This window comes from Spermophilus citellus (genome assembly GCF_964194105.1).
Source record: "Spermophilus citellus genome assembly, chromosome: 3".
Classification (NCBI taxonomy): Eukaryota; Metazoa; Chordata; class Mammalia; order Rodentia; family Sciuridae; genus Spermophilus; species Spermophilus citellus.
The window spans coordinates 180,472,268-180,498,538 of NC_138184.1; positions in this window are offsets into that span (position 1 = coordinate 180,472,268).

The window sequence follows — 26,271 nt, forward strand, 5'->3', positions numbered from 1 at the left end:
GTTATATAATATAAAACTTAAATAGATGGTAAAAGTTTAAGGATACTTATTATAATCCTTTAAATAAATGCTAAACATTGGAGCAAAGATGCATCACTTAAAAACCAATACATACCTTAAAAATGAAACCATAATAAATTTATAAAATCCAAATGAAAGCAGAAAAATTGGAACAGATAAGAAAGCAACAAAGGGAGAAGTAAACTGAGGATATAGTATGAAATGGTAGAGCTCATGTCAGCCATATTAGTAATAATATATTCATTATATTTAATGTATTAAATATAACAAATACTGCAGTTAAAGTAGAAATTGTAACAATGCATAAATAAAAAATATTTGACTCTAAGGAATGATCAATAAATAGTGACAGAATTTGAGTCATCAGTAGTGAAACTGAAAAGGGAATTATTACTGCAGATCTAAAGGTGTTAAGGAGTAAATTAAAAATTAACATTATTCACAAAAGTTAAACATCCTATTTGAAATTTGAAAATATTTCTTAAAAGATGAAAATTACCTAATTTTATTCAATCTTATATATACCTATAAAAATAAAATTATAATTTATTTAAATTTTTACTTCACTAAGAAAATTCAGGACCCAGATGACTTCACTCATGAATTCTAAATAGTCAAGAGAGAAATCTTAATAATTTTACATAAACCTTGAAAAGTCAACAGGATATAACATTTTTTAAGTCATTTTATGAAGTCAACGTAACCTTAATAGTAAAAACAAGACAGAGACGTTGTTACAAAAGAAAATTATAGGTTAAAGTCTTTCATGAATATAATTACAAGAGACACCCAAAGCTTCCTTGTCTCTGTGGTGGGGTACTAGTTCAATTCCCCATTGGAAAGTCAGTCACCCATCTAGCACAGGAAGTCCCTTTATTGCTCATTGATTCAGAGACATGAGTAGTTCAAAGTAGCCAGGTGTCAGTCTTAATATCCAATACAAGGTTGGTATTGATGTCTCCTTGGGTTGCATTCTTCACTTAGGAACCAAAACCTTTAGGCTATAATTCCATTTGTTTGTACATACCAGCAATGAAGAAACCAAGGAAAAAATTAATTCTGTTTAAACTAACATCCCCCAAAAGGTGAAAGAATTACACATTGAAAACTACAAATGTTGCAGAAAGAAATTAAAGAAGACCTAATTAATTGGAAAGATACTCTATGTTAATGTATTAGAAGATAATATTTTTTAAATGGTAAATTCTAAAAATGGGATAGAGATTCAGTAGAATTCCTTTTAAAATTCCCAGTGGACTCTGGCAGAAAAACTGGTTTTCAGATTCTTATGGAAATGCAAGAGGTCCTAAATAGGAAAAATACTCTTGAAAAAGAAATACAATGTTACAGGGCATATATTTTGTGATTTTGAAATTTACTTTGAAAATATGGTAATCAAAAAGTGGGACATGGTCATAGTACAGACATATAGATCAATAGGATAGAATCAATACCCCAGAAATAAATCTAAACAGCCATTGCCAATTGATTTTTGAAGAAGGTACCAAGATTATTTAATGGGAAGAGGGTAGTCTATTCATCAAATGGTTCTAGAAAAATTAGATAACCCTATGCAAAAGAATGAAATAAATATTTCCTTCCACTATATGCAAAAAGTAACTCAATACGGAACAGTAATCTAAGAATAAAGACTAAAAAACTACAGAAGAAAGCATAAAAGACATTCTTTACAATCTCAGGTTTGGTAATGGCTTCTCAGGTTTAACACTGCTCACACAGCTTATGAGGGTTTAATAACCAGACTATACGAAGAACTTTTACAACTCAATATTGAAGACAAAAGTCCAATTTAAAAGAGGGCAAAGGGTTTGAATAGATAAAATTCAAATAATGAAAAATTCAATAATGAGGGTAAACTGGAATACTTATTCTCTGTCTGCTAGGAATAGAAAATGTTACACACATTGTGCAGGACCAGTTAGAACATTTTGTTGTTTTCCATTAAGTTAAAAATATAGCTAGCTACCAGAAGACCTAAGCATTCTACACCTAGATATTTACTGTAGAAACTAAAATATATATTCACGTAAACACTTGTATTCCTAGTAGTTTTATTAACAAGATAAAAAGAAGAAACAATTTAAGTGTCCATTAACATTTGCATACATACAATGTGGTAAATATATGACAGAATACCATTCAATTATTTAAAAAGGAAAAAACATTTACATAAAATACAAATAAATCTATAAAGATAAAAAGCCAATTGGTTCCTTACTGGGGCCAGAAGACAGGGCACAATGAATAACAATGAGCTAACAGAAATCTTTGGAGACTTCTAGAAATAATCTATGTCAGTTAAGTGGTTTAATGGGTATATGTAACTGTCAAACTCATTGACTTGTCAATTTAAGTGGATGTACTTTAGCATATGTATATTATTTCTAAATAAACTAGATAAGAAAAGAGACTAAGTTCATAGACCCACACAATGAAAGAAAAGAAAGATACATTTATCTGATCCTGGTCCAAAAATATTTGTAATTATGTTAGTTTCAACATTAGTTGGACATAATCTGTGTAATCTCCATCACCAAAAAAGTACCAAAAAGTCACAGAATATTTTTAAAAGGTATTTACAAAATGAGTGCATTCAGACAACAAGGCCATAGACAACATTTCTGATTTATGAGTATTCATTTTCTGAATATTTACTTTGATGAATGGCTTATTCCAGGGAAGCTCTAATTTTGAGGAATAAAAAATATTTCCATGTTTCACTAAAACGTGCCTTCCTGTTCTTGCACCCTTTGATTCTGATTCTTTCCTGTAACCTAATACATTTATTAGATGACAGGCTTTTTGATGTATAGGATAACTTGGACTTTGTGTTCTACTTTCCCAGGTTGATAATTGAACAGTCCCTTAAAGAACATGATTTTGCAACTTTCACAATTGTTGTGCCTTTTCTGGAGTCATTTCTGGTTGTCACATACCTCTTCTAAAATATGGTGGTATTCTAAAATATAATCATTTCTTCACATTCCCCTTCTTATTGGAATATGTACAATTAGACATGTTTTAATTTTCATTCAATTCCAAAATCAAATTTATTTCAAAAACAAATTCACCCAGAGATGATCCAGTACCCTCCATAGAAAGTATATTTATAAAGACTATTTTTGTTGCTACTGTTGCATCCACTATGGCCTGAATTGTGTACCCCCCAAATGCATATGTTAAAATCTTAACCCCGGTTACCTCAGAATGTGACTGTACTTGAACATCCAGTCTTTAAAGAGGTAATCAAGGTAACATGAGATCATTTTCATAAACTTTAATCCAGGATGTCTTGTGTTCGTATGAAAAGAGGGGATTTGGACATAGACATGGATACACAGAGGAAACCCCAGATGAGGACATAATGAGAAGGCAGCCCTCTTCAAGCCAGAGAGAACTCAGAAGAAACCAAACCTTCTCAACTGTGAGGAAATGGACTTCTGTTGTTTATGCCATTCAATCTACCGTATTTTGCTATGGCATCCCTAAAACACTAACATAGCAAGTGATAGAAATGCAATTTAAGCTAGCTTAAGCTAGAGGCTTTCTGGAAGACACTGAGATAACTCACATAATCTGAGAATGTCATTTGTGCAATGAACACTAGGGAAAGGTGTTCTAATATCACTTATACTTGCTCTCTATCATGTTTCTTTGAATTTCAGTAGATGCACTTTTAACAACTTAGAATCTACCAAACAACTCCTGAGCTTCACTCCTGAACTTCCAATGCTTCTTCCAGTACTTACCCATCACATAATTCTGTATTTTGATTGTCTCAGTTTGAATCACCACTGGAATGTGCAAAGTTGCATAGAATTTTGGTTTTAGTACCTATTTTTAAGGTAAAGTACCTCATTAGTAGCTTTTACAATGATCTCATATTTAAATCAGAATGTCTGTTATATGTTGCTGTGTAATATCATGTGTCATTACAATTAATTTCATCTACTCAGTGGACTTTTTGGTGAAGTAGGCATGTGGCTTCTTGAAATGTTAAAAGTGAATTTGAGGGTCACATTTATGGCTCACATTCTATTTCTATTGGACAGTACTTTAAAGCATATGGGATAAAAAGCATTTTTAATGTCTAAAAATAAAACAAAACTATTGGTTCCTTAGGCAGCATTTAGATTGATTTTCCTCAACTGAAAACAGGATAAATGGATCCAGTTCCCTTTATTGGCAAAATGTGAATAAATCATGTTACAAGCATACGAAATTGAACAGAAGTTGTATTATTTCAATTGCATATGTAGCCTCATCAATACATATTTCATAGAGAAATTCAGCTATACTTTGAGATGGCCAAAGTCACAAAGCAACCCACAGCATAGTCTCATATTAATCTTCTAACAAAATTCATGTTCTTGCTCCTTGACTTCTTATTGATTTTAACTACACATATTCCTTACTGTCTAGATTTCCTCTCATGGCTCTATTTTTGCTGATTTTTGTTTTTTAATAAATCCTAAATCTGTTTCTTATATATGACCTTGCCTTGTCTCAAATTAAGCTTTGATTCTTTTCTCTAGAGCTATGCTAGTGATATTACCACTCAGTCATAGTTTGGGCCTAGGCAATGTTCAGATTCTCTATTTTTATCATGTAATCATAGATAGTAATTGAAGTATTAAAATGGTAAGGAAAGATATTACCCTGTATATCACTAATTGCTAGTAATGTTTGAAACACTGGGCAATTTTTAGGAAATATTCAATGCACAGCCGATGCTATAAATATCTCAGTAGAAAGAAAGACATAGGTATCACATGTGGATTACAAAAGTACTGCAGAGGGAGTTCATTCATAATAAATGCATGAATAAGGGTTGTAGCTGTTGTAACAAAATATCAGTCCTATAAATTTCACTTTAATAGGGGAAATTGGTGCTGTTACTTCTTCCTCTTTATCCTTGAAATGTGGTACCTGTTGCATAATAGAAGAGCTTAACAACTCTAAACGATGCATTTGTGCAATGAGTAAAATAAAGTGGTCTACATGCCACAAAGAGAATAAACTCTTTTGATAAAATCATTATAATGTAGTTGTTAAAAAATAAGCACACAGAAGTGAAAAGAAGAGCAATTTTAGAAATAGAGTAGATTCAAATAATAATAAAAATATTTTTTTCTTTAGTGTGACTTTTATATAAAACCTGGAAAGGCAGAGGGCTTATACTGGAATTTTCCACCTACAAATGGTAGTGCATTTGAGAATATATTATTTTAAGGAAATTCTCCAGAAAAGACAGAAAATGAAGGTATTATTTTTATAAAAGCAATGTGAGATGTCATGAATTAAACAGTGTTTGAGGGACAAGTATTCTTAAAACTTCCTCTTTGTTTAATAGATTTTAGATTCACAGACAATATTTAAAATAAGATTAAGAAAACTATTAATGCTAAAATTAACTAACTTTTGAAGGGACACACAAAAATCAATATGTATATAAAGTGAATCTTTCATTGATAACAACTGCTAAAGAGCACAAAAGGGAAAAATAAAAACTCTTTATCATGGTGATAACCATCACATCATACAAATGGAACAGTCATTTGCTTTGCATAAAAATAGTGATTTATTCTAACAGGGAAGCATAAAATGAAGTTAGAGGTAGGTAGGTGAACTATTAAGTGGCTGAATTGATAAGTTTTGATTATAAAGTACTAATATAAATGTATACAATCAATATCATTTATTCCTCCAACAATTGAGCATTTTCCATGAGAAAGGTACTTTGCAACATGGGGAACACTAAAACCAATAAGTATGGTTTCTGTGCTAAGATGAAATATAGTAAAACATGATTTATAGGTGATCCCAGGGAAATAAGAAAAAATTCTTTGAACTATATTGAATAGAGCAGAAAAAATGCTGAAACCTTGTCAATGATAATTCTAACAATAATAAATAATATGGAGCAGAGTTTGGGCAGGATTGCCCTCAGACCCATTCTCCTTTATGATCTGTAAAACTGATGAGCTGCTCCCCTGAACTGGGTTCTCAAGGTTCTCCTATCACTTGGCATCCATTCGGGTTTGAAGAATGGGAAGATTAAGGGTGAAGAGAAGGGAGAAGTTAAGTATTTTATTTTTCTCTCATTATCACCACCATTAGGCGGGGCTGCATCTACTTTATGGCACTGGCTCTTGGGCATCTAACTTTGCCCCTGGCCTTGTGTACGGTGCCTCATCCTAACATCTAGAGGTGGTAGAAAGATACTGCTATTGCTCATTTTTGGATCACCTCACCAGTTTCCTGTTTGCCTTTTCTGTTATTGTTGTTGTTTAGCTTTTACTTAACTAAAATGTTATATGCACTGAATTCCTCTATTTTAAATTGTTCAAGTTCTATTTGTCTATTAGAACCTAAAGATAAAACCATCACTATAATGAATCAAATATTCATGTCCTCCTAAAATTCATATCTTGAAGTTCTAATCCCCAGCACGATGACAGTGGAAGGTGAAGCTTTGAAAAGAATGAGAATCAGTAGAATGAAATACACATTATTATTGCTGTGTGTATATACGTGACTGCATGACCAATGTGATTCTGCAACCTGTACACTCAGAATAATGAGAAATTATATCCCATCAGATTCAAATGTATGATATGTCAAGGTCATTGTACTGTCATGTGTAACTAATTAAAACAAATCAAAAAAAAAAAAAAAGAATGAGAATCATGATGGAAGGAGCCCTCATGAATGAGATTAATGCCCAAATAAGGAAAGGAGAGCTTGCTCTCACACTCTCACTGTCCTTTGCCATGGAAGGAAACAAGGAGAAGACCATCTTCAAACCAGGAAGAACTCTGACTCGATACCAGATCTGCTGACAATTGATTCTGAACTTTCTAATATGCAAAACTCTGAGAAATAAATTTTAGTTCTCTAAGCCACCTAATCTATGGTAATTTGTTATAGCAGTTTAAAGTGATAATGACAACTACTAAATATTTACTGGGTACCAGACACCATGAAGATGCTTTATATATGATAATGAATATTCCTTGCAAAAATCATAAAAATAAGTAATATAAGTACTATCTTTTGTCCAATGAGAACACTGATTTTTTTTTTTTTTTGGTACTAGGGATTGAACCAAGGGCACTTAACCACCAAATCAAACCCTCAGCACTTTTATCTATCTATCTATCTATCTATCTATCTATCTATCTATCTATCTATCTATCTTGAAACAGGTCTCCCTCAGTTACTTAGGGCCTTGCTAAGCTGTGGAAGCTGGCTTTGAACTTGCAATCCTCCTACCTTAGCCTTCCAAGCCTCTGGGATTATAGGCATGCATTATCACATCAAGAAAACTGAATTTGGAATTTTAAATGCAGTCCTGGGTGAGGAACTATGTCAACTATGTCTTCTCTGTCCCTTGATCTGCATCCCACCTTCCAGGATTGTCTCTATTCTTTTAGGTTTGGATGAAATATACCACATGGTGTTGCTTAATGAATGACCTGCAAGGGGCTGGACACCCTGACATGAAAGTAAAGGAGATGTCCATCAGATTATCCCCTATGTGTTCCCTGGCATGTGGTCTTATAGGAAACAGGAGGCAGGAGAGCACTAGGCAAATAAATCTATTTTCTCTCCTGTGGGCTGCTCTGATGTCAGTTTTCTCCATTCGACATTTTAATTTTTTTTCTATGTGTAAAGAGCATAAATTTACTTTAAATATGTCATGTCTCTCTGCACCTCTTTGTGAACAAACACTCAGGTATCATATATTGCATCACTTTCCTGAGCATTTTTCCTTTCTTCATCGCCATGTTTCCCTCAGTCCACTTTGGTTGTGTTCCACTCAAATAAAGCATTAGCACGCAAATCCTTTCTGTGGACTCTGTTTAAAGAAACTGAAATAACACCCACACAAAACTAAAAATTCAGAGGGAGGAAGCTAAGAGTACCCTCTCTCTGTGTCAGTGGTGTGATAGAGCATCTCTGACACTGCCTTGTCTCTTTGACTAAGATTAGTGTGAAGTTTGCTCAAGCTCCTCTAATTCCATCTGAGTTTGTGGCAGGAATAAAGAAGGAAGAAAATTCAGCAGTAGGGTGTCCTCTTTCATCATGAAAGAAAGTTTCCCCATGAATTCCAACAACACAATTATGCGTAGTATTTAATCTTTAAAACTATCACTTAGCAAGTCCTAACTTCAAGAGAGAGTTGAAAAGCAAGCATTTAGCATTTCTGGTCATTTTAGTTAAAGTGTATAAGGAAAAAAGTCCAGGTATGGACTGGCCAGGTGGTACGATCTGCCCACATTTATTAATACAGTTTCAGCAGAATAGTGCAGGAAGAATGTCACTGAGTCAATATTTATAAAAATAATATTTACGATCATCCAGAATTTAGTGAAGACACAAATTATCACATTGAAGTAAACTGCTTATTCCCATGCAAGATGAATAAAAAGAACTTCACCTCTAGTTAATAGTTCAATTGACCTTCACAAAATAAAAATAAAAATTGTTGAAAGCAATTTTTCATGCAGAAAAATGACTTACTTAAAAAGAAATAATAATTAGACCAACAGTTGTTGACAGCCATGGTAGCACCTCAAAGACAATTGAATTCTCACAAGAGATAAAATAAAATGAATTTAACATAAGAGATCTGTTTCGGTCAGCTATTTTGTCGCTTTTACCCAAAGACCCAACAAGAACAACATAAAAGAGGAAAAGTTTATTTTGCTCACAGTTTCAGAAGAAATGGCCATCCAATTCCATAGTTCTGAGCCCTTGTTGAGAGACAACATCATGGTGAAATGGTGTGGCAGAGGAGAGCAGTGCAAAACATGGCAACTAGGAAGTAGAAAGAACTCTGCTTGTCTGGGATACAATATAAACCCCCAAAACGTGTGCCAGTGACCTACTTTTTCCACACCCTGCCTGCCTGCCTACTGTTACTGGCCCATTAATCCATATCAGGGGATTAATGCACTGATGGGGTTATGGCTCCCATAACCTGATCATTTCACCTCTGAACTTTCCTGAATTGTCTCACACATAAGTTTTGGGGGAACAGCACCCATCTAAACCATAACAGTCCTATACTCAGTTACATTATCATTGAAGAGTATGTATGATATAAAGACATTGTATTGCAAACACTGGAAAAGATTGTCACTCAAAATACTTAGTGAAAGACTTATAAAGAATATTTGGAGATAAGAAGAAAACTGATACCAGAGGTAAGAAGCAGGTAAGTAGTGTGATCTGAAACCAAATGTTCAAACCTTGGCTGAGGACAAGTGCAAAGAATTGTAAGAATACTCAGTATATGGTGACCATATAATTTATTGTTCCAAATTAGCAAATTTTTATGGTAAATGGTGTTATTAAAATAATCTTACAATATAATTCTACAAAATATTTTATTGAATGGCTGGTTCTATCATATTAGTATACCTTTAAGAGATAAATTAAAAAATGAATTTTGAAATTAGTATATTCCTAAAAAATGTAAATATATAGCCACTTACATTAAATCAAACTTTAAGTGACTTTTTATTATCAACTATTTATGAAACACAAAATAGAAAGATGGATGATTTTTACAAGGATGATTTTTAGTTTCAGGGTGAATTCAACATCAATTTTTGCTTAACATTTTTAGTTCATGTACTTTAATCAGTTTTTTTGGTCACATCTGTTTCTAAAACTATGCTAATAATAATATTTTGAATAATTTTTAAATATTTTCTTTTTAATATGATTAATTGCCTATGAATTACTGTAAAAATATCATTTTATTGTCAGCATATGTAAAATTAGCAATAATTCTATTGAAGATTCTTTACATATTTTAAATTTTTTTAAAAAAATATTGTCTTTAGATGTTGAAGTCCCTGATAAACACAAATTTTTTAATGGAATATATCTTTATATACTGTTTTTTAATCTCAAATCAGAGTTGATTTCTTACTAAATATTTGCATAAGATAAAATTCAAGAAGTTGTTCTCATGCAATATTTTTAATACTTCAATAATGTCAATTTTTAACAATATTGGCGATAAAAGGGTATAGGACAGATACCAATCTATTCAAATAAAAATTGTAGAAATATATATTTTTTTCCAAATTTAAATATTGCAAAGCACATATAGAATATTTAAGTATTACAAATAATTTAGAGTCTTTTAATTGATTTAGTTTTTTTAACTTTCATAAAAGTATAGTTTTGTATTTTCCTATTTGTAAGATTTGTTTTGATTTTATTTCATTTGCTAGAATTTCTAACTTATATTTTCAAACAATGTATTTACTTGTTTAAGTACATTATTTCTTTTTAACACACTGCAATAAAAATTTAATTGTAATGTGTACAAAAATCAATATTTAGTGCACATAGATTGATTTACACAATAAGTATTTACAGCTCAACTATTTATGAAACACAAAATAGAAAGATGGATGATTTTTACAAGGATGATTTTTAGTTTCAGGGTGAATTCAACATCAATTTTTGCTTAACATTTTTAGTTCATTTACTTACACTTACATTTGATGTAAGTAAAAATTATAAAATTTGTCAACTTCAATCTTCTATTTTTAACTGAAGAAAATTAATCTTGTTTGGGAATAATGGCAATTAATGTGTACTCAAAACCAATTTATGTGTATTTCTGCTCCACAGGTTTCTTAATTTAATGAAAATATTATTTGTAATGCAAAGCTTTGCTCCACCAGAACTTATTAAATTGGTTGTATCATTCACATTGTATTTTTAAAGGCAATTTCAACAGCATGTTAAATCTCTCATTTTAATAAAATAAACTTCAATATCTCTATTTCCAGTCAATGAATAGATAAACAAAATGACACATTTGATAACATTAATCTTTTTATAAACACTCAGAATAATTTAACTTTCTAAAATTCTCCTGTGCTAATGGCACCAAGACATTGACATCTATGAATCATTGTTCATTCTTCATGGTATATTAAAAAACCTAGTAATTATTTATGAGATCAACAAATATAGAATAGTCATTTGATTCAAATTAAATCATGGCAGAAGCTAGAAATAAAATGTTTTGAGATTTACCCCACCCATTCTGATTTATTTTCATATAATTATGTATAAAAATTATTGTTTAAAAGATGAAAATGATGAACTAAATAGATTTCAATGCAATAGACATAAAGCAAAACTGTCACAGGCCAACCAGAATGTACAGTTACTTATATAAATCAATGTATTAATACTTGGTTATTTAAAAACAGCATGGTAGTATTTGAAATAATGTACTTTAGAACTGTGACTTGACCTTTGAAAATTGTCTAGTCAGCATTAATTAAATCAACTAATTAGTTAATTTTAAATGTTTAGAATAATTTACATGAATTATTGCAGAAATTTTACAAGGCTTAAAAATAATTTTTCCAAATTGTATTTTGAAAAATAAGATATCAGTGCTTTTGTTCATTAAAAGGAAATATAGTATAAAATATTTTGAATACATTTTTTTCATATTATTTTATTTTGTGTTTCTTTTCACTGTATAATGTGTTGAAGTGCTATTGTTAAATGTTCATCTTAATATCAGCTGCCTTATATTTTTCTATGCTAAATTAATTCAATAAAGTTGTATAATACAATGTCAACATAAAAATAGTACCTTTTTGATATGAAAAGAATGACCTAACTGCAAAATAAGTCAATCCCCCAAATCCAAACACTGAATGCCTTCTCTGATATGCAGAAAATTCACAATAAAGCTATAGGGAGGTAGGGAAGAATAGAGCTACTTTGGATTAGACAGAATGGAGTGAAGGAAAGGGAGGGCATATGGGGATAAAAAGTATAATAGAATGAATCAAACATTATTAGCCTATGTGCCTATATGACTACACAACCAGTGTGATTCTGTATCATGTACAACCAGAAGAATGAGAAGTTATACTCCCTTTATGTATGAAGTGTCAAAGTGCTTTCTACAGTTATGTATAATTAAATAGAACAAAAAAAAAAAACAAGAAAATAATGGCCCAACTGAAAATAAAATCAGAACAATTCTATTTATGATAGCATCAAAACAAACTTTCTTACCTAGGAATAAATTTAACTAGGGAGATGAAAGCTCTGTACTGAAAACAATAAAACATTGATTAAAGAAATTGAAGACACAACTAAATGTAAATAGATGGAGTTAGAAAAGATAATGCTAAGTGAAGTTAGCTGATCCCAAAAAACAAATGCCAAATATTTTCCTTAATATAAGGGAAAAAAAAACAAAGTACATGTATAAAGACATGAATTGGTGTGAACATACTTTATATACAAAGATATGAAAAATTGTGCTCTATATGTGTAATAAGAATTGTAATGCATTATGCTGTCATGTATTTAAAAAATAAAATCAATTAAATAAAAAGGAGGCTGATTCATAGTGGGATGGGAACAGAAGCATGAGAGGAATAGATGAACTCTACATAGGGCACAGGGGTTGGAGGGGATGGGAGGGGCCATGGAGTTATTAATGATGATGGAAATGTGATGATCATTATTATCCAAAGTACATGTATAAAGACACAAATTGGTGTGCATATATTGTGTATACAACCAGAGATAAGAAAAATTGTGCTCTGTATGTATAATAAGAATTGTAATGCATTTCACTGTCATATATAAATTTAAAATAAATAAATAAATAAGTAAATAGATATTTCATAATCATGGATATGAAGAATTAATATCATTAAAATATTCATGTTACCCAAAGCATGGATCTTAAATCTGTGTATACCCAATATGTAGATTCAATGAAATTCCTGTTAAAAGCTTAATGACTTTATTTACAGTTATAGGAAAAACAGTCCTCAAACACTGTGGAACCATAACAGATATCAAGTAGAAAAAATTCCTAGAAAGAAAAACAAAATTGGAATCATCACACTTCTTGATTTAAAATTACATTACAAACCTAAGGGAACTAAAACAGTATGGTGCTGGCATAAAAACTGGCATATGTAAACTAGTGGAAGAGGAATGAGGTCTGAGAAATAAACACAAATGCATGCAGTCAACTGATTTTCAACAAGTGCACCAAGAGGACATAACTAGGTAAGAGATTCTCTTCCATAAATAAACCAGAAGAACTGGATTTACATATGCAAATAATGAAACTGTACTCCATCCTATATCATATGTAAAAAAACCCACTCAAAATAGAGTAGGAGACCTAAATATAAGACCATAAACTACAAAAGTCCTAGATAAGAACATAATGGAAAAGCTCCAGGCATTAGACTTGGCAATGATTTTTTTAGATATCATACCAAAAACTCTACACACACTCACACACATATACACACTCACTCTCCCTCACACACACAGAAGCCTATATCAAACCCCCAAAATAATAATCTGCATAACAAATTGAATTGTCAAACAATGAAACCTTTGGGTTGGGAAAGAATATTTGCAAGTCATGCATCTAACTAAGATTTAATATACAAATTTTATAAACACCTCAAAGGAAAAGCAAATAATATTTCTCCAGAGAAGACATGAAAATGGCCAACGGGTATCTGAAAATATGCTCAACATCATTAATCATTAGGTAGATGTAGATCAAACCACTCTGATAAACCACATCATGGCACAACAATGTGGTCATTTATTATCAAAAATAACTACAAGATAACAGATATTGGTTAGGGTTTGGAGAAAGGGAACTCCCAAACAATGTTAGTAGAAGTATAGATTGGTTACAGTCATTATGAAAAACAATACAAGGTTTCTCAAAAAATCAAAAGTAGAAGTACTATGTGACTCAGCAATCCTTCATTGTGGAATATTCCAAAGGGAAGCATTATTCACAGCAACCAAGATAGGAAAACAATCTAAGTATCTGTGAGCTGTAGGCAGATGCAGGAACAAAAATAATGTAGTACATATTTTAATGGAATATTACTGGGTCATTTGCCACAACATGGATGAGCCTGCCGCACATTACACCAGGTAAAACAAGCCACATACAGAAAGAAAATAATATTCATGATCTCATTGTATGTGGAACTAAGAAAGAAAAAAACAACAGTTCAAATATATAGAGATAGAGAAAATAACAGTGGTTATCATGTTTGAGTGGTAGGGACATGTAGATCAAAGTATGTAAAAATAGCCGGTGTGTAGGATGAACACACCCAGAGATCTACTGTACAGGAACACTGTAGGTAATGCAATTGTGCTTTATGTGAGAGTCATGATAAGTGAGCAGATTTTAGCATTTTTTGCCACATAAAAAGAAGCTATCTGAGATGACTGATATGCTAGTTTGCTTTACTATCTATGTACCTACCCAAATGTCACATGTATACCTATTAAACATACACAATAAATTTTTATTTTTAAAAATTGTTTTTCAATATAGAAACTATAATCTCAGTTTTGAAACATAATAGTGTTGCTATATAAGTCTTATTCTTTCTTACTCTAACTATAGTGTAGCAGGATTCAGAATGCATTTCATAATGTGTGACCTGGGCTAAGGAAATCTATTTTATTGAGAAAACTCAAGGTCAACAGTCTCAAAGTCAACAAGCAAAATTTTGGAGCGTCTGATTTTTCTATCATTCCACAGAGAGCTGTCCTGAATCATTGACCCTTCCACCTATGAGCTCCTTTTCTACATAAGAAAGCATGAAAAAAAGAGCTGGGTTATTGAGGGAATGAATAAATTGATGAATTCTAGGGCTATTTATTTTCAAAAGTGTTCTGAAAATACCAGTATTTCAATACAAATAGATCTTGGATCTCAAGAAATTCTTGTATTGGGTGAGGAAGCCCCAGGTCTATAGGAAGAAAAATTGGTAAGGGAATCCATGGTTCCTGTTTGCTAATGCATGAGCAGCACAGACTGAGCATCTAAGGTGACTTTCTGTAATTTTGTTTTGGTACCACAAGTCTTATAAAAACTCCTGTGGAAAGTTATCTTTATTGTTTATTTATATCCCATTACCAAGATTAAGTTGTTCTTCAGAAATGATCACTTATGACAAATACATGTTACATTGTACCATTGCAAATTTCCCTGACCTCTATAAATATGGTATAGTATTTATGTTTCATGTTTGTAATAAAAAAAACACCTGATGTTGAAAATCTTTTCTTCCATTACCACTCCTGGACTTTAGGACTTCAATATGTTGGACCTCAAAGTTGTGATCTTTATTTCCCTCATATAGTCAGGTATTGCTATAATTTCTTTGAACCATTGAAATTATTTATATAAAATTTCTATTTTTCACAACATACAGTATTGGGGTTTCAGCAACTTTCCCTTCTTCAGCAATTAAATATTAAATTAAATGAAGTAAAATTGCAAATTAAAGAATTGATTAGGAGTCTAAAGAGTTTAATTAGAAATCACTGAAATCATATGAACACTAAGGATTCTCCTGTAGCAAGAGTGTTACCATAGATCGTTGCTTCTTTTAGAGTGTATAAATTATTACTGCTTGAAAAGCTGTTAATTTTATATTCAAACCACCACAAGTCCATCACACTTCCCAATTTATTGTACAAGAAGGACTACTTTTACCAAATGTAGAGAATGCATAAATCATCAGAAACAAATGTTTCTTTTCAGATTTTCCTGAAATTTTACTTTAAGTTACAATTAAAACCTCTTGCCATATATTTTAATATATTCCTATATTCTAAAAAGAGAGAATAAAAAGACAGCAGAAATTTCAAAATGACTTAAAAGTAAGAATTTCATGTCACCCAAGAACATAAACTGTTTGTATTCACACTGATTGTAAAGGTCATCGAGGAGAGGTAGGTAGACTTTGACATCAGTTTTTACAACTGTAAAATGGGGATTAGTAGATTATCTCAAAAGTAGAACTGATAGAAATTACTATGTGCTGGGCTGGGGATGTGGCTCAAGCAGTAGCGCGCTCGACTCGCATGCATGAGGCCCGGGTTCGATCCTCAGCACCACATACAAACAAAGATGTTGTGTCCGTCGAAAGCTTAAAAAAATAAATAAATAAAAATTCTCTCTCTCTCTCTCTCTCTCTCTCTCTCTCTCTTTCTCTCTCCCTCTCTCTCTCTCTTTAAAAAAAAGAAAAATAAATTACTATGTGCATTGAAATAATTTTAAAGATATTTGATTGAATTTCAAGTTGGTGACCTTATCTGGTTGACTAAGGTTTTTAGATAATGATTTGATCCTTGTTGAGCTTAATATTTTCTAGTACCATATTTAAATATCTTTAGGAACATTTTAATAAAACTTGACCATGATTCTTCACTGCAAGAAGTAGCAGTGACATAATATGCTACTATAAAATTTGAAGAGGATAAAGCCAGGAAAAAAATGATTGTCACATACAAAGTCCATTTTTTTTTCTAGTAACTATTCTGGGGCTTATTTCCTCAGAAAATTGGCAGGAGTATTCACCTAGTTATTCTTCACATATTCCACAACACTCCAGGACGACCACCAGATTAAGAAATTTCTTTATACAACAACGGACATAAAGCAAATACCAGTATTAGTTTTCTATTGCTGTTGTGACAAACGACCACAAATTCAATGGCTTGAAACAAGGCAAAAATATGAGTCAAGGTGCCAGTAGGGCTGCATTCCTTCTGGGAGACTGCTGGGAAGAAAATCTGCTGCTTCTTTTTTTTTTTTTTTTTTTTTTGGTTGTTCACAACATTACAAAGCTCTTGACATATCATATTTCATACATTAGATTGAAGTGGGTTATGAACCCCCAATTTTACCCCAAATGCAGATTGCAGAATCACGTCGGTTGCACATCCACAATTTTACATAATGCCCTATTAGTAATTGTTGTATTCTGCTACCTTTCCTATCCCCTACTATCCCCCCTCCCAATCTGCTGCTTCTTAAAAAAAGGTTAAAGGCTATGCCCATTCCCTACTTCATGTACTGCCTTCTAGCTTCACTAGAAGCTGACAATTAAGTCACTCACACCTCTGGTCTCTGCCTCAGCCTCTCCAGTATTCACTTTTCATTAACAGGACCCTTGTGATTTCATTGAATCTATCCAGATAATCCAAGATAATCTCTGCATTTAATCACACCAGCTGACTACCCTTTGCCATGTTAAGTGTCATGAGAGCAGGTTCTTAGATTAGGATGTGTATATCTTCAAAGGCCTTTTCATCTACCTACAACCGCAACTCCTTTGCTCACATCCACAAAATCACAAATGAAATCTTTCTTTGAGTTAGCAATCCTACTTCTTAATTTCCTCTCACCAGTCATAATATCAATTTTCAGTACACTGAAAAAAGTTCACTTGCCAAATGACAGAATAATATAAATAACACTGAAAACTGAGTTTAAGAACTGAGGGACATTATTTCAGAGTTTTTATTGCATACGACTTACATAGACACAGAATGATTTTGTCTCACAGCTACTATATCCATCAACTCAATTTTACCACTTTGCTTCTCTAAACAAGAAAATGTTTTATAAATCATATGTGTCTGTCATGTTATTTGTTGCTCTAAGAGGCATCGTGTTAAGAATAAGCTTTTGGAGTTCAAAGTGATGTATCCTGTCTTTGTAATAACTTGTCTTTGCCTGGTATTTTCTCACCTTGCAGCAACATTTTAGAGGTTGCAGTGTTCTCCAATGAGCTATTATGAATTTGAAGAGGTTTATCACATCAAAAAAAAAAGCATCTGTTTCCTTGATAATTCACTGAGGCTATTCTTCACATCAGATAAATGCTATGTGACCATGTGAGATACAATAAAAGCCAATGTCAATTTTGCTAAATCCCCCCTCTGCTGCATCTGTGTATGGGTCATTACACACCTTCAGCACATCATGTATGCCAGACACTAGAGCCAGACCTAGTTCATCTAAATCAATTTGTAATTTGTGTAGTTCAGTTATGGATTTTAAATGTTAATGCTTCATAATATGACCCAAGAATTTTGTTACTGAACAAACTCTGATAAAATACAGTTCTACTTAAACCAAGAACAATTGCTTCTATTTTTTATGGTCAACCTCATTACAGCTTTGAGTCTCATTTTTTTTATAATCTGAATATAAATCAATTCACATAAGTCACAAATACATGTATTTGGGGCTCACTCATTAAGGACAATCAGTGTGATAAGCAAACTTGGGTCTCAACAGAATGGCAGGCACTCTATAATGCAGAGCCCTGAGCAGTCTGTTCTGGGGCCACAACATAGGACTAATATAGGATGAAATTTTTTCAGTATTTTCACAATTACTTTATTTATTTGTTTGTTTATTTATTTATTTATTTATTTGAGACTTTGGATGGATTCTACTTAACTCTGAATTCTATCCCGGGATGAGTTTTAAAGTAAGATTTCATTGTATTCAGAGACCAAAACTGGACTGTTCTTAAGAATTTAGGGGAAATAAACTCATTTGGCATCAATTTTTCAGAGATTTCTTTACAGGACTAATCTGAAGAATACATTAATGATGTGAAAACAGTGTATTTCTAAAGGATGTGTTATGTTAACTTGCTCAGGCATGGTTATAAAGTACCCTGCATCAAAAGGGGTTATTGTACCTGCCAGTGAACTATAATCAAGTAGAGACACACAGCAAGAAACATGGTACTAGTGAGAGCCAATAGTAAGCTCAAGATGCCCTGAAAGCTGACGAAGCTCAAACCTTCCAGCAGACCAGGGAGGCTCTTAGTTCCTCTTGGATACTGTGGTGCCTAGTGTGTGCAAAATGCCTCTCATCTAAGGTGTAAGGGTGGGTGGCAGGAGACAAGGCTAAAGACCATTGCTTTAAATATGACATGCACAGGAGGGACTAGAGACTGTCTTAATGGGAGCATATCTGTACAGGAGGTTAGAAAAGATCATCCCACAAAGGAAAAGTCAACAAAGCAAGTATGGAGGAGTGAAGGTGAAGGCAAGTTCTTGCTTTGTATTATAATAATTTACTGGTAGTAATAACTTTATTCATTTAAAATATATAGGGAGTAATGGACATAAGGTATCCAAAATTGCCTGCCACTGTAGAAACCAAGAAACCAACAAACACTGCTGCAGCATGGGCTCAGTTCTATGTTACCACTCTTGAACCCCACCTTGCTAGTTAAGGTTTTCCACTGTGGCTCCTTCTACCCATAATCCTCCTTTGAAACAGGTCCCTATATAATTTTGGGCTGGTCACTGGCCCTGCTCTTGATCTCCATGTGGAATAGCATTTACAGGATCTCCTTGGCCTCCCCAGTTGGGGCAGTTTAGGTCACCCTTTGGTCAGGGGCTCCTACAATTGTTTTCTACTCGTGATTGAGAGCACACCATACAAACTCTCCATAATCCCCTGCTCAGATCATTGTTGATGTCATGTTTTCAGTGATACCAGTGAACACCTGCATCCTGGTGGGCACTTGTGGAAATGGAGATTCACCAGCCTCCCTCTGAGATTATGGGATGGTACATCTAGAGCAGGTGTTCTCCGTAACTTGATTTGCACAATAAATTTTGATGACCATTGTGTTATTAGAAAGAGAAAAATCCTTTCTTTTTTGCCATTTTTACCTCTAAATTTTGTTAAATTGAATCTTTACATAAGTATTTTCATACAGATAAGCTAAAAAAAACTGAAGTCTTTTGAGAAGCCACTTTATAAAACAAAGCAAGAATTAGCAAACAGGATTACATTTTATATGTATAGATATATACTCTGATATATTTAAAGTATATTTAATGATAGTCCTGAGACTAATCCAACACACTGCTGAAAACAACAGATGTCAAATTAATGTTAGTTATCACTAAGGTACAAATTAATTTTGTGACAATCAAAAAAATAGATTTCCAGAGTTACTTTCTGTGCTTAAAAAAAATCCTCTATCAATCTCTAAGTTTGCAGTATAGTAGGAAAACTAAAAAAGCTTCACTGACACCCTTTTATAATGCTTCATAGGCATTTTGAAAAATTAATACAGCTATTAATTTAATAATAAATATAATCTAATAATAAGTATATTTCACACTATGTAGAGATTTTTCTTTATAGATTATCATCATCAAAATTATGATACAGGTATTGAGCAAACTTTTTTTCCTGATAAACCTATTTTTGATTATTATCATGTTTATTACTGAAACAATTCATATTCCCTCTAGCTTCCAAAAAACTGTTAAAAGTATTAGATAAAAAGTTAGTATTAACCTTTACTGGAGAGATAATGATCTTGGTTGATTCAAGGGCACTATGAATTAATTTTATCTTTCTAAATAAGTTACTAAAATTATAGCTTATGAATGGTAGTTACAAATGGTTTGAAAATTATTGTATCATTTTCATATAGACATGAATACAGTCATGAAAAAATTAATAATTTTGTCTTACATTTATGTAGAGGACACAGCTAAGATCCAGGCCAGTTACTTTTACACAAAATAATGATTTCAGTGTTTGTAATTTTCTCCATATATGAAAATTATTTAAATGTCCTATTGTGTTTTCTCAAGAACATTTATTAAGTTAGAAGATACACATTTTAAAAATATTTGTTCTCATGGAATACCTTCAAGTTATAAACTATTCTGGGTGATTATGCTACTGACTTCATATTTAGAATACACCAGGAAAAAAAGAGTAGGAAATAACCACCTAATTCTTCACTCATCTGATGGCATTAGTAAAGGGAATCCACAACCATAAGGATCAATCTTAAGACTAAATTTAAGTTTACACTTGAATTCTTAGAACTCCATGACAAACAATCAGACAACCAAAAATTCTTGCATGTTATGGAGAACTTATGAGTGATAAAATATCAAAGAGGTTGACAATTTTCCTTTATCTTCATAATGTGCCTTTACTACTTCTCATAATATATATTTCATAGATGTTTACTGAACCCTTTCTTTGCTCAAGGCTTGAACTATAGATTTTATTCATTTGCTTACCCCAATAAGCCTACTAAAGAGAGCACTTCTATAAATCAATCTCCATGAAAAAAAATGAGAAGGAAAAAAAGCAAAGCTTGCTACACCTAAGATGATAATAGCACCTCAATACACTTATTTCTTCTTTTTCAGTGCTGGGGATTGACTCCAAGGCCTTGCTCATGATGAGCAAGCCCTCTACCACTGAGCTACATCCTCAGCCCACAGTCATGTATTTAGCACTGTGAGCTTATACCTAGCAAACTGTGGATTACTTGCAATTATACACAACAGATATTTTGTGTGTACTGTAGAGCAACATTTAAGCACTTCCAAGTAGGACAACTGGCCAAAATTATGGTCTCTAAAATTGATACTTTCACTAAACAAAGGCATTGCCACATTATCTATTGTACATAATAGATATACATGAGGTTTTTTTTTTTTTTTGGCCATTTCCTAGTTCATAAAAATTCTGTGCCATACAATAAAATCAAGAATGTAGGGAAGGTCTTAACTATAATCATTTTTTTTTTCTGACAGGATTACATATGATTTTTTTTCACATTTACAATTTTTATTGATTTTCAGGAATTATATCTTCAGTTTTAAAATTTGACTAAGAGATGCTCTAAAACATGAGTTTTCAAAATATTTGGATTTCTTTTACATTAAACAAAATTATGGATCTCCAATTCGTCTTTCTTGAAGTTTACACAATTAATCCAATAATTTTATAATTCTAAAGCAAAATTTGATTATGTGTTTAATAAATGCTTGATTAATAAATTGAATTAGCTTGTTTTATGAGTTTTATTCCCTGGTAAACTATATTATGGTGTCACATTAAATAATTTTATCAGTAATTTAAAAATGAACTTGACTTTAATTAAAAAGTGTTTTAAATGGAATAGATGCACCACTTTTTCTTCTAAATGTATCAAGTAAGTCATTGTTTTGCAAATTCTACAACTGCCACATCTCTTTCCCTTATTATTTAGTTAAGCCATTGGATGTTCTCACTTTAGAGAATCCTGCACCTGACTATCATAAGATTTTTTTTTTAAATTTAAATTTCTAATTTCTCATGAAAATTAATAGCTGGTGGAAGATAAGTGATGAATTTCAACTCTGGCTATGTATCTCCTCTACTAACCCGTGCTCTGGTCAAAGCAATCGTGACACGTTCAAGAGCTCTAGCTCATTTCATTGTGCTTCCCAGATCCACTCTTCTCCCGTCTTGACTGACTGCATTCCAGATTTGAAGTTTAGCAATTCCCGGTCCTGCCTTTATTAATTCTCACTGTAATTAGACTTGCAACCACTGATGACAGTTGAATGTTTACCTGCATTAAGCTCTTTCCTTGCCAATCTCAGGACTTTGTATTGTTTATCAAGTGGAAGCTGAAAAGCCCAGAAACCAAGCTCCTTCTATTGGTGCAGAGACATCCATCAAATGCAGGTTCCAATGTAAACGTTTGTGAGGACTTGCTCAGCATGAGCAAGGCCTTGGGGTCAATCCCTAGCATCCTAAAGAAATGCATGCAGCAATGTCAGTGGCTCTTTTTCATGTCCCATCATGATACTTTTGTGTCAATACACATCACAATACTAAAAATGTAATTTTATATATCTCCTTGTCTTACTCTCCTGCTTCTTTTTTCTGATGTGTGTGTGTGTGTGTGCACACACACTTGGGCAGGTTAATATACATGCTGGGAATTAAGCTGAGGCCTCATGCATGCTGAGCACATTCTCTACCACTGAGCTATAGCTCCAGCCTTGATTTGATTTCATGTATTTCTCTTCCTACGTAAATTCTGCTTTTTGTTTCCCTTGCCAGTCAAGACTGAAAAGTTTTTGATCGTGCTTTAAGAATATAGTATATCCTATCATTAAACATACTGACCTCTTATTTTGAGTAATCAAATAGAGATTTTCATGTTTTCACTGAAATTGTTGAGACATGAAAAGCTTACTCTTCAGTATTGGATATATCCTTTGATTTCCAGTGGGCATAAGCAAAGTTAAGTCATTTTGGCTGCACAGAAAGCTAACACTTTCTTTTGAGTCACAGAAATCATTCAGGTGACTTAAGGAAAGAAGGAGTATAAAACACTTTAAATGTCCCTTAAGATTTAACAACACACCAAAAAAAAAGCATTGCCTTAATTCACTCTCCATGAGTGAACTAGATGATGCTCTACTTTGAAATAAAAAATGAAAAGATTAAAATGACAATAGCAATCCACTAATGCCTGCATATCAGTCTTATTCACAAACTTACAAAAATAAAGTAAATCTTTATTTTGGTTTCATAAAAACATATTTCTTTGGAGTTGCTTATTTTTTTTAAAAAAATGGGATTTATATCAAAGAAGACATTTGGAATTTGTTTTTTAAGGATTGGCTAGCTTCACTTAGCATTATCTGCTCTAATGCCATCCATTTCCCTGCAAAATCCATGGTTTGTCATTTTTTAGTGCTGCGTAATACTCCATTGTGTATAAATGCCACCGTTTTTTAATCCATTCATCTATTGAAGGGCATCTAGGTTGATTCCAAAGTCTAGCTATTGTGAATGGTGCTGCTATGATCATTGATGTGGCAGTATCCCTATAGTATGCTCTTTTAAGGTCCTCAGGGAATAGACCGAGAAGGGCAATAGCTGGGTCAAATGGTGGTTCCATTCCCAGCTTTCCTAGGAATCTCCATACTGCTTTCCTTATTGGCTGCACCAATTTGTAGTCCCACCAGCAATGTACAAGTGTACCCTTTTCCAGGGAAGAAGAGCATGAGGAAAAGATTAACATTAAACAGAGACGAGTGGGGTGGGAGAAAGGGAGAGAGAAGGGAAAATGTATGGAAATGGAAGGAGACCCTCATTGTTACACAAAATTACATATAAGAGTTTGTGAGGGTAAAGGGGAAAAAAAAAACAAGGGAGAGAATTAAACAACAGCAGATGGGATAGAGAGGGAAAATGAGAGGGAAGGGGAGGGGGGATAGTAGGGGATAGGAAAGGTAGCAGAATACAACAGTCATTAATATGGTATTATGTAAAAATGTGGATGTGTAACCGATGTGATTCTGCAACTTGTATTTGGGGTAAAAAAGGGGAGTTCATAACCCACTTGAATCAAATGTATGGAAGATGATATGTCATGAGCTTTGTAATGTTTTGAACAACCAATAAAAAATAAAAATAAAAATAAAAAATAAAAAAGGGTACTTGAAGAAATAAAAAAAGGGGGATTTAGAATTACATAAATGTGAAAAGTAACAAGTATCTCTAGACTATAATTTAGAATCATGAAAAGAGTGACTATTGATATAATGTTGTGTCTGAATAGAAACATGCTAATAAAAACATTTACTACCCTTGAAAAATATAGCTGATAATCTCACATATATGGCTGAGAAATGAACATTAGAAGTTTTGCAATAACCACGTGGGTTTCAATAAAAGAAATCTCTCTATATTTTTTTCTCCCTACAAAACCTTCCTATATTCCAGATGTTTGTGATTTTGTTTGTTCATGCTTTTCCCCCAAGGAAAGTAGTTTTCTTTGTGTGCACAGTGTCATTTTCAAGATCCTTTGCTTGCCTTCTCCATTGGTCACAGCCATCTTACAGGAAAGCAGTGTTAGAGCTTTTTAATTGCATTATGTAGGCTATTAAAATGAAGCAATCATGGAGAACTGGTTGCAAGTCCAAGAGAAGAACTGATGAAAATCATATGCAACTAATCCTTTTGCTATTTGAAGTGACTATAAAAGATAATGGATATGTCAGCACACAATTAGATCAGCAGTGCAAAGAAGAGAAAATGCAATACAGGAAAGAGTTTCAATATAAAGCAATTGTCAAAAAGAAAAACACAAAGTGCTCCTGAGTTGGTTCTCTAGAAACCTGCCCTCATGCATCCAAATTTAGCCTGAATGTGTTCCTTTCCAAATGTTGTCAAACTGATGATTAAATTTTAAGTAAAATAAATTACCTGAAATTTTTTAAAAAATACCCATTTTTAAACTACCCAGAAGCAACTCAGATTCTAAATGATAGGGACTATTTACATAGCTATTATAGGCCCTTTTCTGAGGATATTGCATATTCCAGAATTTACAGGAGCTCTTGTTTTTATTTGTCTATGTGCTCTAGAAATCCCTGTTAGGAAACTAAATATACAGGTAGATTAAAATGACAGCACAGAAACAAGATTTTTTTCTTTTGCAATTCTTAACTTTATTATCTTGAATGTTTAGAGAAACTGATCTTAGCCACCATGATGTTAGGAGAAAATGGAAAGACAGTTGACAGCTAAGAATCATCATTTCAGAGCCTTTTGCTGCGAGAAGAATCTAGGCAGCAATTCCAAGGTTTACCCTCTGCCCATTGAGCACTTTGTTGACCATCCCTCCATGTGTCTTCAGTTTTTATGTGATAAATAAGACTGGATTTAACAATGTGAAGAATTCAGTTTCACACATTGCTAAGTATGAAAAGTGATCCCTCACTGAGCTGCACTGCTAGCCTGTTTCATGAATGAAAGAGTGGATGATTGATGGTGAAATGAACTAACAATTTGAAAGTAAGTGTGTATAATGGAGAGAATTGGATCGTGGCTGTGTTTCTCTCCAATGTGCAACTGCCTGGGGATAATACAGAAATTGCCTTTTGCTTGATAGTATAAATTTTAAATCAATCAGTTCATCAGGAGGAGAGAGGCTGGTCTGGCTCCTGCCATAGTCCTTATGTTTGTTATTAACTTTGCCTACCGAATTTATGATTTATTTATTTTTTAATAACCAACCTGCACATCATACTCTGATGGCTCCGCTATGATTTAGTGCTCAGGAGGCTTTTCAGCTTATATTTCATGGAGTATTGGGTATTTCTTAGAGGTGTCATATTATTTTCAAATCATCCAAAAATGTTAGGTAAAACAATTAGCCACATTTAGAAAAAGACAAGCTGTGGTTATATCTGCCTTTGTGAAGAAAATACATTAAACAGAAAGGAAAAGACACTGAATGTATACAGCATGAGCGTGATATGAGGGATTTCTGTATTTTACAGTTACTGTGTTCTCTTCCCCTTCCAGGCACATTATTTCATTCTCCTTCGTAGATTTTACTGACACACTGAGTTAGACTTTCCCTCTGTAGATCTCCTCCAGTGGAGGTCAGTCAGAATGCCTAGAACTTTCCCTGACACAACTTGTCCTCTTACTCTGTCCTCTTTTTCCCCTGAAACTCTGCACTATCCATTTGGAATCATCAGGACTGAACTAACTGTAACTTC